Consider the following 17,069-nt stretch of genomic DNA (forward strand, 5'->3'; position numbering starts at 1 on the left):
CAGCTCAATGATTTATTATCTCTTTTATTCAATAAGAAATATTGATGGAGAGTTGCAAGATGATGGTCTAAGATACTTTAAAAAAAAGTTTTGAAAAGAAGTCCAGACCCTCACAACCAAAGTCTTTATAGCTAATTAGTACTTTTCTTGGCAAAGAACAATAAAATGAAAACCTTTTGTGTGGTCTTTGCAATAAAGAGTTAACTTAGGGGGTGCCTGGGTGGCTTAGTTGGTTGAGCGTCTGACTTTGGCTCAGGTCATGATCTCAAGGTTTGTAGGTTCAAGCCCCGCGTCGGGCTCTGTGCTAACAGCTAGCTCAGAGCCTGGAACCTGTTTCAGATTCTGTATCTCCCTCTCTCTGACCCTCCCCTGCTCATGCTGTTTCTCTCTCTCTCTCTCTCAGAAATGGATAAAACATTAAAAAAAAAAGAGTTAACTCAGAAGTTCGGGATGGTCTAAACCTACACATTTCAAAGAAGACCTACCTGTGGCTCCTGGGAGGTAACTATAAACCCTTAGAATATTGTACCTGATAAAATTGTCATTGTTTAACTGGGCCTTGGGCCATCCCAGATAATCTATGCCAACGACTTGACTTATGTTGGGGGCCTTGAGCCATGTGGTATGAATTTGACCTTAGGAGGGCCTGGAGACTAAGGTCAACCACCCAGGCAGTAATTCATAGCTATGAGACTGACTCCCCCAAAAACACCCTGGACACCCAGGCTCAGGTAAGCTTCTCTGGTTGACAGTACTCTGTATGCGCTGTCATACATCATTGTTAAGAACTAAGCACTGTCCACATGGCTCTACTGTAAGAGAAAAACTGGAAGCCTGAATTTGGTCTTTCCTGGACCCTATAAGCTTTATCTTTGCCAGTTTTAATTTATATTCTTTCACAGTAATACACCACTACCATGAGTATAACAGCTATTCTCATTTCTGTGATTCCTTGTATTAAACCTGAGGATGGTCTTGAGGATCCCCAACAACAGGCTTGGGCACACATGGAGGTGGCGAGGTCATGGGTGTCGGGAATGAGGGGCCTGCTGCTCAAGGGGTGACCTTGTGATAACGCTGCCTTTGAGGACATTGTAAGTGAATGGCTCTAACTCTGAGAAAGCAGCTGAGGGAGAGGCAAGAGCATGGGAATGGTGGACCAAGAGAAACAGTGTTCTCTTTTTCAGTATGCTATTATAGAACCGGCATTAAATTAGAGAACTGCTTTTCTTATATTCCTTTAGAAGAGAAGTGGTTAAATTATAGGGAACTAGGTACACTTAGGGATTAGAAAATGGCAGCTTGGAGCATCCTGGATTCCACTGGAGAGGACCAAATTCCAGAACCCTATTTTTTTTCTCATTCAAGATTTTATTTACTTTTCATCCTTCCTTCCTTCCTTCCTTCCTTCCTTCCTTCCTTCCTTCCTTCCTTCCTTCCTTCCTTCCTTCCTTCCCAAGATTATATTTAAATTCAGTTTAGTTAATAATATGTAGTATTGGTTTCAGGAGTAGAATTTAGTGATTCATCACTTATATACAACACCAAATGCTCATCACAAGTGTCCTCCTTAATGCCCATCACCCATTTAGCCCATCTCCCCACCCACCTCCCCTCCAGCAACCCTCTGATTGTTCTCTACAGTTAAGTGTTTCTTATGGTTTTACCTCCCTCTCAGTTTTCATCTTATTTCCTTTTTCCTTTCCGTCCCCTATGTTTATCAGTTTTGTTTTTTAAATTCTACATATGGGTTAAATCATATGGCATTGTTCTTTCTCTGACTGACTTATTTTGCTTAGCATAGTACATTCTAATTCCATTCATGTCATTGAAAATGTCAAGATCTCATTATTTTTTCTTAAAAAAAATTTTACTTTAAATTTTAGTTAATTAACATACTGTGTAATATTGGTTTCAGGAGTAGAATTCAGTGATTCATACAACACCCAGTGCTCATTACAAGTGCCTTCCTTAATACCCATCACTGATCTAGCCTATCTCCCACCTCCCTCCATCAACCCTCAGTTTGTTCTCTTTCATTCAGTATCTCTTGTGTTTTGTTTCCCTCTCTTTTCTTTTTCTCCACCTACTTCCCACATATTCATCTGTTTTGTTTCTTAAATTCCACAAATGAGTGAAATTATATGGTATTTGTCTTTCTCTGGCTTAATATTTTCCTTAGCATAATACATTCTACCTCCATCCATACCTTTGCAAATGGCAAGATTTCATTCTTTTTGATGGCTGAAAAATATCCCCCCACATACACCACCATAACCACAACCACCGCCACCACCACATCTTTTTTATCCATTCATACATTGATGAAGATTTTGGCTCTTTCCATAGTTTGGCTATTGTTGAAAATTCCTATGTAAACATTGGAGTGCATATAACTCGTCAAATCTGAATTTTTGTATCCTTTGAATAAATACCTAATAGCACAATTGCGGGATCATAAGGTAGTTCTATTTTTACATTCTTAAGGAATCTCCGTGCTATTCTCCAGAGTGGGTGCACCAGTTTGCATTCCCATCAACAGTGTAGGAGGGTTCTCCTTTCTCCATATTTTTGCTTTTGTTTCCATTGACTCTGGAGACATATCTATTAAGAGGTTGTTATGGCCGATGTCAGAAAGGTTGCTGCCTGTGTTCTCCTCTAGGATGTTGATGGTTTTCTGCCTCACATTTAGTCCTTTCATCTATTTTGAATTTATTTTTTAATATGGTGTAAGAAAATGGTCCAGTTTCATTCTTCTGCATGTTGCTGCCCAAATTCCCAACACCATTTTTTGAAGAGACTGACTTTTTTCCTTTGGATATTCTTTCTGGCTTCATCAAACATTAGATGACCATATACTGGTGGGTCCATTTCTGGGTTCTCTATCTGTTCTATGTGATCTATGCGTCTGTTTTTGTGCCAGTACCATACAATTTTGATGATTACAACTTGTAATACAATTTGAAGTTCAGAATTGTGATCTCTCCCCTTTGCTTTTTTTTCCCAACGGTTTTTTTTTTTTTTTAATATATTTGGGAACTTTTGTGGTTCCATACAAATTTTATAATTGTTTGTTCTATCTCTGTGACAAATACTAGTGCTAGTTTGATAGCAATTGCATTGAATATGTATACTGCTTTGGGAAGCATAGACATTTTAACAATATTTCTTCTTCCAATCCATAAGCATGGGATCTTTTTCAATTTATTTGTGTCTTCTTCAATTTCTTTATAAGTGTTCTATAGTTTTCAGAGTACACATCTCTTACGTCTTTGGTTATGTTTATTCCTAACTATCTTATGGTTTTTGGTACAATTGTAAATGGGATCGATTCTTTGATTTATTTTTCTGCTGCTTCATTTTTGGTATATAGAAATGCAACAGATTTCTGTACATTGATTTTATGTCCTGAAACTTTGCTGAATTCATGTATCAGTTCTAGCAATTTTTTAGTGCAGTCTTTTGGGTTTTCCACATAGAGTATCATGTCATCTGTGAAGAGTGAATGTTTTCTTTCTTCCTTGCTGATTTGGGTGCCTTTTATTTCTTTTTGTTGTCTGAGCACTTAGCCTGACTTCCAGCACTATGTTGAATAACAGTGGTGATCCCTGTTCTGTTCCTGACCTTAAGGGAAAAGCTCTCTATTTCTTCCCTATTGAGGATGATATTAACTGTGAGTCTTTCAAATATGGCCTTTATGATATTGAGATATGTTCCTTCTATTCCTATTTTCTAAAAGGTTCTTAACAAGGAAGGATGCTGTAGGGTGGCAAGGGCTTTTTCTTCATCTATTGAGATGCTTATATGGTTCTTATCTTTTCTTTTATTAATGAGATATATCATGTTGATTGATTTGCATTTGTCAACCACCCCTGCATCCCAGGAATAAATGCCATTTGATAATGATGAACAATTCTTTTTAGGTACAGTTGGATTTGACTTGCTGCTATCTTGTTGAGAATTTTCAGATGCAGTTTCATCAGGGATATTGGTCTGTAATTCTTTTTAGTGTGGACTTTGGTTTTGGAATCAAGGTAATGATGGCCTCATTGAATGAGTTTGTAAGTTTTCCTTCCGTTTGTATTTTTTGAAACAGCTTCAAAAGGATATGCATTAATTCTTTAGATGTTCAATAGAATTCCCCTGGGAAGCCATTTGACCCTGTACTCTGTTCATTGGGAGATTTTGGTTACTGATTCAATTTCTTGCTGGTTAGGAGTCTGTTCAAATTTCTTATTTCTTCCTATTTCAGTATGGTAGTTTATGTTTCTAGGAATTTTTCTACTTCTTCCAGATTGCCTTCTTCCAGTAGTTTTTCATAATATTCTGCTATAATTGTTTGTATTTCTGAGGTGTTGATTGTGATCTCTCCTCTTTAATTTATTATTTTATTTATTTGAATCCTTTCTATTTTCTTTTTGATAAATTTGGCTTGGGCTTATCAATTTTGGTAATTATTTCAGTGAACCAGCTTCTACTTTTGCTGATCTGATTTTTTATTTGCTTTTTATATAATTTATTTCTGCTCTAATCCTTATTACCTCCATTTCTCTGCTGTTTCGGGCTTTATTTTCTGTTATTCTTCCAACCACTATAGGGGTAATATTATGTTGTGTATTTGAGAATTTTCTTCATTCTTTAACATTTTTAAAATATTTTTAAATAGTTTATTGTCAAGTTGGTTTCCAAATATCACCCAGTGCTCATCCCCACAAGTGCCCTCCTCCATGCCCATCACCTCCATCCCCTCCCCACCACCCCCATAAGTCCTCAGTTTATTCTCAGCATTTAAGAGTCTCTCATGGTTTGCCTCCCTCCCTCTCCCCCACTATTTTCCCCCATTCTCCTCCCCCACAGTCTTCCGTTAAGTTCCTCCTAATCCTCCTATACGTGCAAACCTATAGTAGCTGTCCTTCTCTGCCTGACTTCTTTGGATCAGCATAACACCCTCAAGGTCAATCAATGTTGCTACACATGGCCAGATTTCATTCTTCCTCATACCCATGTAGTATTCCATTGTATACATAAACCACATCTTCTTGATCCATTCGTCTGTTGATGGACACTTAGGCTCTTTCCAGGTTTTGGCTATTGTTGAGAGTGCTGCTATGAACATTGGGGTACATGTGCCCCTATGCATCCACACTCTTGTATCCCTTGGGTAAATTCCTAGCAGTGCTATTGCTGGGTCATAGAGGAGTTCTATTGTTAATTTTTTGAGGAACGTCCACACTGTTTTCCAGAGGGGCTACACCAGTTTACATTCCCACCAACAGTGTGGGAGGGTGCCCATTTCTCCACATCCTCACCAGCATCTAGAGTCCTCTGATTTGCTCATTTTAGCCACTCTGACTGGTGTGAGGTGGTATCTAAAAGTGGTTTTGATTTGTATTTCCCTGATGAGGAGGGATGCTGAGCATCGTTTCATGTGTGTGTTGGCCATCTGGTTGTCCTCTTTGTAGAAGTGTCTGTTCATATCTTCTGTCCATTTCTTCACTGGATTATTTGTTTTCTAGGTGTGGAGTTTGGTGAGTTCCTTATAGATTTTGGATACTAGGCCTTTATCTGATATGTCATTTGCAACTATCTTTTCCCATTCCATCGGTTACCTATTAGTTTTATGGACTTTCCTTTGCCATGCAAAAGGTTTTAATCTTGATGAGGCCACAATAGTACATTTTTGCTCTTGATTCCCTTGCCTTTGGGGATGTGTCAAGTAAGAAATTGGTGCGGTGGAGGTCAAGGAGGTTGTTTCTTGCTTTCTTCTCTAAGGTTTTGATGGTTTCCTGTCTCACGTTCAGGTCCTTTATCCATTTTGAGTTTATTTTTGTGCATGGTGTGAGAAAATGATCTAGTTTCATTCTTCTGCATGTTGCTGTCCAATTCTCCCAACACCATCTGTTAAAGAGGCTGTCTTTTTTCCATTGGATATTCTTTCCTGCTTTGTCAAAGATCAGTTGGCTGTATACTTTTGGGTCCACTTCTGAGTTCTCAATTCTGTTCCATTGGTCTATGTGTCTGTTTTTGTGCCAATACCATACTGTCTTGATGATGACAGCTTTGTAGTAGAGGCTAAAGTCTGGGATGGTGATACCTCCCGTTTTGGTTTTATTTTTCAATATTACTTTGGCTATTCGGGGTCTTTTGTGGTTCCATACAAATTTTAGGATAGTTTGTTCTAGTTTTGAGAAGAATGCTGGTGCAATTTTTATTGGGATTGCATTGAATGTGTAGATTGCTTTGGGTAGTAATAACATTTTAACTATATTTATTCTTCCAATCCATGAACATTGAATGTTTTTCCATTTTTTGTGTCTTCAAATTCCTTCATAACTTTTCTATAGTTTTAATCATACAGATCTCTTGTATCTTTGGTTAGGTTTATTCCTAGTTTTTTTTTTTTATGGTTTTTTTGTGCAATTGTGAATGGGATCAGTTTCTTGATTTTTCTTTCTGTTGCTTCATTGTTGGTGTATAAAAATGTAAACTATTTCTGTACGCTGAATCTGTACACTGCAAATTTGCTGAATTCCTGGATCAGTTCTAGTAGGCTTCTGGTGGAGTCTGTTGGGTTTTCTATGTAGAGTATCATGTCGTCAGCGAAAAGTGAAAGTTTNCATTGAATGTTTTTCCATTTTTTGTGTCTTCAAATTCCTTCATAACTTTTCTATAGTTTTAATCATACAGATCTCTTGTATCTTTGGTTAGGTTTATTCCTAGTTTTTTTTTTTTATGGTTTTTTTGTGCAATTGTGAATGGGATCAGTTTCTTGATTTTTCTTTCTGTTGCTTCATTGTTGGTGTATAAAAATGTAAACTATTTCTGTACGCTGAATCTGTACACTGCAAATTTGCTGAATTCCTGGATCAGTTCTAGTAGGCTTCTGGTGGAGTCTGTTGGGTTTTCTATGTAGAGTATCATGTCGTCAGCGAAAAGTGAAAGTTTGACTTCTTCTTTGCCAATTCTGATGCTTTGATTTCCTTTTGTTTTCTGATTGCTGATCTACAACTTCCAGCACTATGTTAAACAACAGTGGCGAGAGTGGACATCCCTGTCGTGTTCCTGATCTTAGGGAGAAAGTTCTTAGTTTTTCTGCATTGAGGATATTAGCTGAGGGCTTCTCATAGATGGCTTTTATGATGTTTAAGTAAGTTCCTTCTATCCCGACTCTCTCGAGGGTCTTTATTAAGAAGATGCTGTATTTTGTCAAATGCTTTTCTGCACCTGTCGACAGGATTATGTGGTTTTTATCTTCTCTTTTGTTGATGTGATGTTTCATATTGATTGATTTGCGAATGTTGAACCAGCCCTGTAACCCCAGGAATGAATCCCACTTGATCTTGGTGGATAATTCTTTTTATGTACTGTTGGATTCTATTTGCAAGTATCTTGTTGAGGATCTTTGCATACGTATTCATCAAGGATATGGGCCTGTAGTTCTCTTTTTTTGCTGGGACTCTTTGTGGCTTTGGAATCAGAGTGATGCTGACTTCATAAAATTAGTCCTGAAGTTTTCCTTTGATTTCTATTTTTTGGAATAGCTTGAGAAGAATGGGTATTAATTCTGTTTTAAATGTCTGGTAGAATTCCCCAGGGAAGCCATCAGGTCCAGGGCTCTTATTTGTTGGGAGATTTTTGATAACTGATTCGATTTCTTCACTAGTTATGGGTCTGTTCAGATTTTCTCTTTTCCCGTGTGAATTTTGGCAGTGAGTGTGTGTTTAGGAATTTGTCCATTTCTTCTAAGTTGTCCAATTTGTCGGCATATAATTTTTCATAGTATTCCCTGATAATTGCTTGTACTTCTGAGAGGTTGGTTGTAATAAGTCCATTTTCATTCATGATTTTGTCTATTTGAGTGCTCTCTCTTTTCTTTTGAGAAGCCTGGCTCAAGGTTTGTCAATTTTGTTTATTTTTTCAAAAAACCAACTCTTGGTTTCCTCGATCTGTTCAACTTTTCTTTGGTTTCTATATTGTTTATTTCTGCCCTAATATTTATTATTTCTTTTCTCCTACTGGGTTTGGGGTGCTCTTGCTGTTCTTTCTCTAGTTCCTTTAGGTGCGCTGTTCAATTTTATACTTGCGCTTTTTCTAATTTCTTGAAATAAGCCTGGAGTGCAATGTACTTTCCTTTTAGGACTGCCTTCACCACATCCCATAGAGTTTGCATTGTTGTATTTTCGTTTTCATTTGTTTCTATCTATTTTTTAATTTCTTCTCTAATTGCCTGATTATCCCATTTGTTCTTTAGTAGGATGTTCTTTAACCTCCATGTTTTTGGAGGTTTTCCAGACTTCTTCCTGTGATTGATTTTGAGTTTTATAGGATTGTGAACTGAAAGTGTGCATGGTATGATCTCAATTCTTCATATTTATTCAAGGCTGCTTTATGTCCCAGTATGCATGCACAACATACACCCGGCTCTTTATTTGTATCTGTGAATCCTGGTTCTATGCTTTAGACTGTCCTTTGTCTATTGGGTTTTTTCTTTTTTCTTTTCTTTACTTCTTTTTTATTTTTATGTATTTTTAATTTTATTATTTGTCTTCCCCCTTCCTCTTTTTTTTTTTTTTTGTTTGTATGTGTCCCTTCCTTTTTATGTTTTTCTTTTCCCCTTTCGGTTTGCGTGTTTGTTGGACTTATCTGTGCGTTTGTGTGCCTCTGTTCCCTGTGTGTTGGTCTGTCTGTTTTTTCCCCACCCAGGGCTACCTCAAGAAATAAGCCAAAGTACCTGCCACGTTTCTCCCTCAAGATATGAAGATTCCTCTTTTAATCCTTCAAGAGATTTCCTAAGTGTTGAAAATGATTTGGTGTTTATCTTGCTGTGTTTGAGGGACAAGGCCATTCCAGACTCCCCCTAATACTCTGCCATTTTAATTCCTCCTTGGTTATACCATTTTTAATTTTGGCCTGACTAGTGTTTAGTTTAGGTGTTTGTTTGTTTGTTTTTAATCTCTATGGTAAGGGTTTCTCTATTCTTCTGTGCTTTTCTCAAGCTCAACTAGTTACCTTATGATTATTGTTTCAAATTCTGGTTAAGATATCTTACTTGTATCTGTGTTGATTAAATAACTGGAGATGACTTCTTCATATTCTTTCTTTTGGGGTGAATTTCCCTGTCTTGTCATTTTGTCTGGGTCACGTGTGTGTGTGTGTGTGTGTGTGTGTGTGTGTGTGATTGTTAGGAAAGCCTCTTTGTGCCTCCTCCTGAAAATAAAGGCTATATTAAGAAAAGGTCCAAAAAAAGAAGAAGCTAGTTTCTATTTCCCCTACAGCTGAAGCTTTGTAGAACTCTATGATCAGTAGACTTTGTGGGTTAGAGGGGTTTGTGCTGGTCTTCTGGGAGTGGGGCTTGCTGCTGCACTGATTCTCAGGTGGATCTGCTCAAGTGGAGATGCACCTACAGGGATTGGGGGCTGATGTTTAGTGTAAGCAGCTCCAGCCACATGTTGGTAGTGTTGTTTTGGTCACTAAAGTTGGTCAATGCTGATGGATGGAGAGGGGGGAGGGGGAATGGCATTGCCCCACTCTGGTACATGGAGCAGGGAGTTGGCACTCTTTAGGCAGTTCTCACAGAAGAGCAAGTAATCATCTCTCTTGTGTCCCCTACTTCCACCAGACCCCTGTCTTCACCCTGCCTGTGTCCATTGTTCTGTCTGCTTACCAGGCAGCACATCACTCCTGTGTTTTATCTCAGACACGTGGCTGGGTTTCAAAACTGCAACTGGGACCCAGGTGTCAGGGACCCACAGAGATCCTCTGAGGGAGAGTCTTGTTACACTTTCTCCGTTTGCCAGTTTGTCCTAGAAAAGTGATCACATGACTGTGGAGTAGTTCAGAGTTTATGGTACAGCACAGCACAAAGCTAGCGCCAGGTTTGCTGCCCTCAGCCAGTGCCTTTGTTCCTATGCTAGGGAACAGCAACCGTTGGCATTGGTGCTGCTGGTTCCTTTTGACCCTAGAGAGGCCATGTCACCACTCGCAAATGCGCCCCTAGGAGGGGAAATTTTTCTCCCTGTGAGATCCAGGGGATCCTCAGACCACACTGCTTACTTATAGGTCTCTGCCCTCCTCCACAGGAACACTACTAAACTCCCCCTTCCCACCCCCCAGGCATAACCTGGCCAAGGAGTGAACTTCTAAAACTTCAGATTTTGTGCTCACTGCTTATAATAACTTGTAATAATTGGCCCCTCTCCTTTTCCTAGGCAGTGGTTTTGGGGAAGAGTTTTTCTTGTGCAATCCCCTGCACGTGCTTTCACTCTTTCTCTCTCGCTCCTCTCTCCATGATCATGACTCCCTCTCTTCCATAGCACCTGAACTTCTTTTCTCCACCAGCTCAACTCCCTGCATCTCCTACCTTCCATGATGTAGCTGCTTTTTTACCTCTAGATGTACTGTTTGTTCTCTCAGACTTCAGATTGATTTCTTGGCTGTTCAATATGGTTTGATATTTATCTGGCTGTGTTCACAGTATGAAGCATGCATAGGGTTCCGTTACTCCTCTGCCATCTTAACTCCTCTAATCTAAACATTTTTCCAAAGTAGACATACAGATGGCTACAGACACATAAAGAGATGCTCAATGCCACTCATCATCAGGAAAATACAAATGAAAATTATGATGAGATACCACCTCATTGGTTACAATTAACAACAAAGGAAGCAACACATTTTGGCAAGGATGGAGAGAAAGGGGAAACATCTTACATTATTGGTGGGAATACAGACTAGTGCAGCAACTTTGGAACACAGTATGGAGGTTCTTCAAAAACTTAAAAATAGAACTCTCTCACAACCCAGTAATTGCACTACCAGGTATTTTCCCAAAGGATGCAAAAATACATATTCAAAGGGGCACATGCACCACAATACTTATAGCAGCACTATCAACAATAACCAAACTATGGAAAGAGCCCAAATGTCCATTGACTGATGAATGGATGAAGAAGATGTGGTATATGTGTGCGTGCATGTGTGTGTATTTATAATGCTAAATGAAATAATTCAGTCAGAGAAGGGCAAATACCATACGATTTCACTCATGTGGAATTTAAGAAACAAAACAGATGAACTTAAGGGAAGAGAAAAAAGTGGGAGGCAAACCATAAGAGACTCTTTTTGTTTATTTTAGAGAGACAGAGAGAGAGAGTGGGGAGAGGGAGAGAGAAAGAGAGAGAGAGAGAGAGAGAGAGAGAGAGAAGAGAGACACTCCTAAGCAGATTCCATGCCCATTGTGAAACCTGATGTGGGGCTTCATCCCACGCCTCTGGGATCATGACCTGAGGTGAAATCAAGAGTCGACACTCAATCGAATGAGCCATCCCAGTGCCCCAATTCTTAACTATACAGAATAAAATAAGGGTTGCTGGAAGGCAGTTGGGTGGAGGATGCACTAAGTGGGTGATGGGTATTAAGGAGGGCTCTTGTTGAGATGGGCAGTGCAAATTATATGTAAGGGATGAAACACTAAATTCTACTCCTGAAACCAATATTACAATATATGCTCACTAACTATAATTTAAATAAAAACTTAAAAAAATGGAAAATAAGTAAAGCTAGCTTCATTGTCAAAAAAAAAAAAGAATGAAAAATAAATAAGTCAAACTAGAGTCATCACAATTCTGGACTTCAAGTCATTACAAAGCTGCAGTGATGAAAACAGTATGGTACTGGCATAAACATATACATGTAGATCAATGGAACGGAATTAAAAACCTAGAAATAAACCCATACATATATTGTCAACTAATCTTTGACAAAGCTGTAAAGAATATCCAATAGGAAAAAGGCAGTCTCATCAACAAATTGTATAGGGAAACCTGGACAACTACATGTGAAAGAATGAAAGTGGACCACTTTCTTATATCATACACAAAAATAAATTCATAATTGATGAACGACCAAAATCTGAGATCTGAAACCAGAAAAATCCTAGAAGAGAACACAGGCATTAACTTCTTTGACATCAGTGGTAGCAACTTGCTCCTAGATATACCTCCTGAGGTGAGGGAAACAAAAAGAAAAATGAACTATTTGGACTTCTTTCAAGATTAAAAGCTTCTGCATAGCAAAGGCAAGGCTCAACAAAACCAAAAGACAACCCTCAAAATGAGAGAAGTTATTTGCAAATGATATACCTGATAAAAGGTTAGAATCCAAAATATATAAAGAACTTATGAAACTCACTCAAAAAGCAAATAATCCAATTAACAAATGGATCAAAAGACATGAACACACATTTTTCCAAAGAAGACATCCAGATGGTCAATGGACACATGGAAAGATACTCCACATCACTCATCATTTGGGAAATACAAATCAAAACCACAATGAAATACCACCTCACACCTGTTAGGATGCCTAAAATTATAACACAAAGAAAAACAGGTGTTGGTGAGGATGTGGAGAAAGGGGAAACTTCTTTCACTTTCATAGGGAATGCAAACGATTCACCCACTATTGAAAACAGTACTCAGGCTCTTCAATAAGTTAAAAATAGAAGTATATGATGAATCATAGAAGCTCTATGATCCAGCGTATACACTGCTAGGTATTTACCCCAAGAATACAAAAAAAACTAATTTAAAGGGACACATGCACACAGAAATTTATAGCAGCATTATCTACATAGCCAAATAGAGGAAACAGCCCAAATGTCCATCAACTATTGAATGGAGAAAGAGGATATGCTATATTTATTTATATTTATATATAATGGAATGTTACTCAGACAAATATATGATTTTACTCATATGTGGAATTTAAGAAAGAAAACAAATGAGCAAAGTGGATACAGAAAGAGAGAAGCAAGCCAAGAAACAAACTCTTAACTAAAGATAGCAAACTTCTGGTTACCAGAGGGGAGGTGGGGGAGGGAGTGGGTTAAATAGGTTATTTGGATAAAGGAGGGCACTTGTGATGAGCATCAGGTATTGTATGGTAGTGTTGAATCGCTATATTGTAAACCTGAAACAAATATTACACTGTATGTTAAATAGCTGGACTTTAACCAAAACTAAAAAAAAATAAATAAATAAAGCTTGTGTGTAGGGAAAAAAAAAGTATATATAAGTGTTGATAAATTTTATCACAGTTACTGTAGACACATGATTAACTTAGTAAAATACGGCACAAAACTTGTTTAAGAAAGGAATAGAGTCAAATTTTAACCAAGGCTATAAAAAGCTCCATTTGAAGTAAAAATAAACTACAAAACTGACTTAAACCATTCTAAATACAGGATAACTAAAACCCCAATATGCTACATCCTAAACTAAAACAATAGAACTATTTACTTTTATTTATTTATTTTTGGCCAGAATAGTGGGAGCAATGATTTAAAACTCAAAGGCAGGTCAATAGTGGATGTCTGTACAATAGGAAAGGAGAAGACATAACAAAGACAAAATCAGAACGCCACATGAAGACAGAGGCATAGATTGGCATAATGTACCAGAAGCCGAGGAAGCTAAGGACATCCATTACTGGTTTTAGGACCCATCCTAATCCAAGATGATCTCATCTCAAGATCTTTTTTTTTTTTTTTTTTTTATAAAATCTGTGAAGACACTTATTCCAAATAATGTCAAATGCTGAAGTTCTGAGTGGATGTATGTTTTGAGGGGGCACCATGAATCCCACTAAGTGATTAAGTCCTTCAATACCACAAGCAAAGCAAGAGTTTCTTTATATTAAAGAGAAAATTTCTCAATGCAGTCCAAGGAGACATCTCAGAAAAGGAGAGAAGATCTGATCCACTAGATGGGTTCACTCTCTGGAACCCACCACTCTATCATTCCCCTCTTCCCTTTCTTTACGTCAGTCCATTTTCCATACTATCTTTTCTCTCTCATTTTGACTTATACCTATTTCTCCCTTTACCCTAGGTTCCCCCCTCCTCCATATCTCTATAATCCTTAAGAGACCACAGTAGGGATCTGATGTTTCTGGTGGTTTGTAAGCTGATTTATTCTGGAAAAGTATTAGCCTCTCATTTTCTGATTCTTCCATCCTCCATTTGAGCTCTTTCATGAATGAAAAGTCACTTCCTCATGCCCCTTCTATTATCTGAGGAGAGAGGTAGGAAACCGGAGAGAAGGGAGAGGTCTCTATGTAATACCTCCCCAGGTTAAACTCTGACTTAGCTAGAGGTTGTGAATAATTCCATTTCCTGATTCTGAGTAGAACAATCTTGCCAACCAAGGAAGGCCCCAGATTTTCAACTGAGCACTTACATAGGAGAAAATGGCTTAGGTAGAGATCCTAATTTGTCCTAATTTGGACAAAGTTTGGGTATGAACTAGATAGATATTTCTCTATCTAGAAAAGGCAAGTCAGTCACTTCCACTAACTTCCTAAGCAAGATATCTAATATGTCTAACACCAAAGTCCTGACCTCACACCAAACTTGTTCTTCTTCCATCCCTCCTTTCTCAGTTGATCTCAAAACTGTTGTGCTGTGAAGGCTAATAACTGAGTCTTCCTTGACTCCTTTCTCTCATTTTCTACATCAAATCTATGAGGAAATCCTCTTGTCACTACCTTCAAAATATGTCCAGAGTACCCCTAATTTTCTCCCTCTTTATCATAAGCACCCTGGTCCATGGGCCTGTCCATTATGTCTGATATAAACAACTATAGTAGCATCCCATCTGGCTTCTTGCTCTGCTTCACCTCATAGGGCACTTGTAAAATCTACATTAGACTGCATTCCTCCTCTGCTTGAACATTGAGTGAACACTGAAGTTGGCAAAGGCCTACAAGAACCCCACAAATCAGACACGTTATTTATTACTCTCTGACTTCATTTCTTTGACTCTCCTTATTCAGCCATGCTGTTCAGCTCCAGCCATGCTGTTCCTCAAACTTGCTAAGCTTGCTTTCATCCCAAAGCTGTTGAACATGCCATTCTTTTTGCCTAAATTATTTTTCCTCTTGAATTCTGAATGGTTTGTTCTTCATATCTTTTGGCTTTTCCCTCAGATATAGTCTTCTCAGTGAGGCCTTCCCTGACCACACTATTTAAAACTGGATTTACTATTCCTCTTCCCCACTTTATTTTTCTCCATAGCATTCTCTAACATATATTTTACTTGCTTGTTTGTTGTTCATTTTTCTCGCTGGAATGTAAGCACCATGAAGACAAGATGTGTCATTTTTCCTCCTCACTGTTTTAACTACAGTGCTTAGACAGAACAATGACTGTCACAGAGTGCATATTCATTAGACATTTGTTGAATGAAGGAACAAATGAGACACAGGTTCTTGGAAGCAAAGCAATCTGCGAAACACTGTCTTTATCTTACCTAAAATAGCACCCCACCCTTCCAGGGCTCATCCTTTATCTTCTTAACTTGCTTTATTTTTCTCACTGCTTACCACATTTTGACACATTACATACTACTTGCTTCTTGATTGCCTCCCCTATTAGAAAATGAGTCCATGAGAACAAGCATATTTTGTTCTCTGTTGTATCTGGTGTCCAGGGCCTTACTACATACAAGTGGAATGAGCAATGACAAACTTGACTGTACCATTGGCTGAGGATTTCACAAATTGGCATAACTTACTTTTCTGACTCAGGTGTTTTGGAACACACTTTACAATGTTAAATAACAAGCATTCAACCAAGTAAAATTTAAAGACCTATTTAGCTTTATAAATTTATTCATAGATTGGGCACCACCCCATCTATCAAGTAAAGGTGAACTCCAAAAGGCTATAGAAGAGGTTTTTAAAAGTAGAGAAAGAGTAGAAAAAAGAAAATTATTGGCAAAGAATCCATTGTTGTAAGCAAGGTTGCCCTCCTAAGGGGAGCAGAGAGTGTCTATCATTAAATTTCCCAATGCTGACCAAGAAATCTCCATGGTAACTGGTTAAAGATTACATATCTGAGGGAGTTGAAACTGTAGTCAAGTCCTCCAAGCATGTATTGTATATTTGCTTTGTAAATGAGTATTCTCAAGGAAAACCAGCTTGTCCTTAAAGACAATTCTTCTTATTCTTGCATTCCTTGATGTTACAGCTTGTGATTCCTTCCTATATGTTAGCCATTTAAGATTTTACAAGATGTAAAAAGTATATAACCCTGTTAAAAACTTCATTTTCCAGAGGATTCCCTTCTTTGTGAAGATAGTGTTTCCTGGACAGCTGTCTTAATGGGCTCAAATGAAACTTTATTTTAGAGATTCTAAAAGGTTTGTTCATTTTGCAACTCACTTTTCTGTCCTGCTTTATTTGGGAGACCCCCCCCCCCACCTGATGGTTATGAAGCCAAATTTCTCAGGACACAAAATATGCTTAGAAACATTTTGTTGTTTTTGCTAAATATCTGCAACTTTCAAGACTACAGTTCTTGGACATAAAGTAAATTGGTGTGCTGGAAGGTGGCATGCCTGGCTCTAGAATTTAAGGATCCCATTAGCTAAGGCTTTGGGTTTCTCAAATCTGAACTAATAACTAAAAGGGATGTGCCACCGGGTTGAGGATTGAGCATGTTTTACAGTATATCTTGTTGCATGGAAGTTTTCTTGAAGTTGGCAGGCAAACTAGCATGAACCTAACCCATTCCATGACCAACTTATCCTATCACAAGAGTCTTCTTCAGGTGGCAAATTATCTAATAGCCTTCCAGTCCTCGACTCATGCCCACCAATTGTGTGGCTTTTTGGTCTCTGAGATGCCCACTAGCAACAACCCTTATCTACATAAAATAAGACAAACATGTGCACCTTAATGTATTGGCAGTAACCACAAAATGTTAGTGCATCCTGGCCACAAGAAGGCCTTATGTGCGCACCATCACCAATCCCCATGGAATCTGCTGAGGTTTTCTACCCAGGCGACTGTGGGTTGAAAGGCTAGAGGTTGGCCCTGGGGAGATCCTCTGCCAGCTCAGTTGGGCACCAGGCAAATATGGCATATCAACTGGGTTCCATATTTATGTAAGCTCAGTTGCCTCTGGGAATATATGTCTGGCAGATCAAGTTGATGTACCTTGTAAAAAGAACTCCAACTTGGGAGTTGGAATGCAGAAAGTGTGGAAAGTGAGAACTGAGAACTTACTT

General features: G+C 38.3%; 1 protein-coding gene across 1 annotated transcript in view; it reads left to right on the top strand.

The window, feature by feature from the left end:
• Positions 1-471: 471 nt before the first annotated feature.
• PGBD2 (piggyBac transposable element derived 2) overlaps positions 472-17,069 on the top strand; it is a 53,427-nt gene continuing 36,829 nt past the window's right edge. Inside the window, exon 1 of the mRNA XM_077763725.1 lies at positions 472-501. The gene's annotated coding sequence lies outside the window, so the exon portion shown is untranslated. The remainder of the gene's footprint in view (positions 502-17,069) is intronic.

Source organism: Crocuta crocuta, unplaced genomic scaffold (genome assembly GCF_008692635.1).
Source record: "Crocuta crocuta isolate KB4526 unplaced genomic scaffold, BGI_CrCroc_1.0 scaffold513, whole genome shotgun sequence".
NCBI classification, from domain to species: Eukaryota; Metazoa; Chordata; class Mammalia; order Carnivora; family Hyaenidae; genus Crocuta; species Crocuta crocuta.